The sequence below is a fragment of the Microtus pennsylvanicus genome, chromosome 2 (assembly GCF_037038515.1).
Source record: "Microtus pennsylvanicus isolate mMicPen1 chromosome 2, mMicPen1.hap1, whole genome shotgun sequence".
In the NCBI taxonomy this organism is placed as follows: Eukaryota; Metazoa; Chordata; class Mammalia; order Rodentia; family Cricetidae; genus Microtus; species Microtus pennsylvanicus.
Window position 1 is genome coordinate 89,819,182 of NC_134580.1, and position 3,281 is coordinate 89,822,462.

At 35.2% G+C, this 3,281-nt stretch overlaps 1 pseudogene; it reads left to right on the top strand.

The window, feature by feature from the left end:
• The first annotated feature begins 398 nt into the window (after nt 1-398).
• LOC142844987 (olfactory receptor 4F3/4F16/4F29-like) lies at nt 399-1,333 on the top strand (annotated as a pseudogene).
• Nucleotides 1,334-3,281: the final 1,948 nt, after the last annotated feature.

Genomic DNA, 3,281 nt, shown 5'->3' on the forward strand with positions numbered 1-3,281 from the left:
GTTTCATTGAGCTACAAACCAGTCTATATTTGTTAATTTTTAAAGTACTTCCATGAATTTTTTTGTCTTCCTGAATAAGTATACCAATTCATATTCATATCAAGTCTTTTAAAATCCACCAAAACTTGGTATCTTTAAAAAAATTTAAAGTTTTTGAAGTAAAAGTATAATTACCACATTTCTTTTTCCTTTCCTCCCCCAACAGTTCCCAAGCACCTTCTCTTGTTATCTTTGAAAACTGTGAGGTGATATTTTACTATGGTTTGAAGTTATGATCCCCTGAATATTAGTGTTGCTTCGCACTTGCTTATTTATAAATGCAGGACTTTACGTTAATACAATTAACAATTTATCATTTCTCCTGTTCCTTCTCTCAGGTAGCACTGACAAAAAGGTCAATGGAAGGAGTGAATCAGTCCGTGGTGTCAGAGTTTGTGTTCCTGGGACCAACTCTTGGGACATCCAATTATTCCTTTTCGTGTTCTCCTCTACATTTTATGTAACAAGCATGACAGGAAACTCCCTCATCATGTTCGCTGTGGCTTCTGACCCTCACTTACACTCTCTCATGTACTTTCTGTTGGCTAACCTCTCCTTCATCGACTTGGGTGTTTCTTCTGTTGTGTCCCCCAAGATGATTTATGACTTATTCAGAAAATACAAAGTTATCTCCTTTAGAGGCTGTGTCATTCAAATCTTCTTCATTCATGTCATTGGTGGTGTGGAGATGGTGCTACTCATAGCCATGGCTTTTGACAGATATGTGGCCATATGTAAGCCTCTCCATTACTTGACCATTATGAGCCCAAGGATGTGCATCTTGTTTTTAGTGGCTGCCTGGGTGGTAGACCTTATTCACTCTCTGGTTCAACTGGCTTTTGTAGTAAACTTACCTTTCTGTGGACCTAATGTGTTGGACAGCTTCTACTGTGACCTTCCTCGATTTATCAAACTTGCCTGCATAGACACTTACCAACTGGAATTCATGGTCACAGCCAACAGTGGATTTATCTCTGTGGGCTCCTTCATCATACTGATCATTTCCTATATTGTCATCATAATCACTGTACAAAAACACTCGTCAAGTGGTTCCTCTAAGGCTCCGACCACTCTCTCAGCTCATATCTCTGTGGTGGTCTTATTCTTTGGTCCATTGATATTCTTCTATACCTGGCTTTCTCCTTCAACACACCTGGACAAATTTCTAATGAATTTTGATGCAGTTATTACTCCTTTTCTGAATCCTGTGATATACACACTCAGAAATCAGGAAATGAAGGTATCAATGAAGAGAGTATGCAGACAGCTAGTTAGTTATAGGAAAACTTCTTAAACTGATGTGCTAAAGACTGTCTTCAATGAATGTAGAAAGTAGAAACTTATTGTTCATCAACCTCAGAAAGATCTTTATATTTATGTATATGTATATAGATATCACACATATATAAATTATGTATATATCTTTGTCTTTCTCTATATATCTATATATTCTCCTGCTTAGTCTGGATTAACAATCTCTCCTGAAAGCAGTGAATCACATGTATTTATAAAGCAAAGATTACAATAATCTTGAACTTACATTCCTAAGGAATAATGTTTACTTTGAAGTAACTGATACTTAAGGCCTTTAGAACAAGGAGACTTTCTCTCTCTCTTTTTTACACTTGTTTTATTTGTTGAGAATTTCATGCATGAACATTGAATTTTAAAAGTTCCATTCTTCTGTCTCCCCCCTCCATTCATTTCTGGCCCCTCTCATTTCTTTTCTTACTTATGACTTCTTTAATTTTAAATATATTCAAGTATATATTTTAAAACAATAAAATATAAAGAAAATATTAAATCCACTTAATGTTGCCCATATGTATATGTGTTTACTATACATTGTCTCAAATGCAGGAATTTCTTGATGCCTTTACTGCTTTTCTTATAAAGCTTTATTCTACTGAACCATTTGTCTGTCTCCTGTAGTTTGGATGTGTTACCTGTTTGGAGTTTTTCTGCTTTGTAAGAGGATTCAACTCAAGAGAACACACACAGGGGTATAATGGATGCTTGTTTTGTGTAGAAAACTTGTAAGCCATTTTGGAAAACCAACAAGAAACTAAGTAAACATGACTTTTCTGTCAGATTAGCGTTATTCTATTCACACATCAAATTTCTATTTATTTGTATTTATTATTTCTTTTTTCTTAGTGTATTTCCATGGTACTGTGAAACTCAAGAAAAAATGTATGATATTTGAAAGGAGGAATTGAAACAACATATATGTTCACTTTGTGAGTTGGTAAATAGGTACTAAGATACTGCATGTGTTGCTACAAGTACTCTGTGATATGGAAGTAAAACCATCCCTGAAGATTTTCTGTGCTTTTATAGATCTCACAGTTCAGTTCCTCCAGGTCCCAGTCATTTGTAGGTCATCGCCACTGTGATGAGTGTCACAAGGCACACACTCACCTGCATCATCAAATTTGGTGCACTGAGACCGACAAAGCACAGTTAATCCTTGCTCTTAGCTACATGACATTTTCATTTCCATTTTTCTGGCTTGAAGTGCAGTATGAGGTTAATTGGGATCAGACTTAACTGCACTACTAAATGACTTTCGTATTCATAAAGTCTTGTTCACATAAGTAGCCACTGTACATTCTTATGTTCGTTGTTCTTTACTGAGAAACCTGTGAGTGGTTAGAGCCAGTTCTATCATTTGTTCATTAAATGAATAATTTTTAAATTTCCATGTTATTGAAATGATATTTCATCAAGCACGGGACACAACTCTTATCAATCAGTACATTGTTTTTTTTAGAACTAATTAACTGAGGATTAAGTGACTTCACTTAATTAAGTACCTCACTTGATCTTCACTTCCCTCATTCCTAGCTAATAATGTCAAGTCTTCATTAGAATGATGGTTCCTGCAGAAAGCATGCCTAGAGCCGTAGAAGTAGACTTACGTGTTCTTTCTTTTCTATTCCTCTTTTCTGCACTGTTCATGCTTTAAAAACACTGTTATCTGGAACAAGTTAAAATGCTGTGTTTGCGTGTATTTCTTTGTTGGGCTTGGAGGTCTTTAAACTTGGAGAACAAGTAGTGTAAATAAACTTCGTGTGTAGGTTTTTACTGCCAAGGAACTTACAATCTAGTAGACTTTAGCAAGACAACTTCTGGTATGATTTTGGAGATTATATTGTAGACAACTTTGTAAAGCGAAAAGAAATTAAACTGTTTTTGAATTGTTCTGATTGATGTATATAGTGAGATTCACATGATTTTGA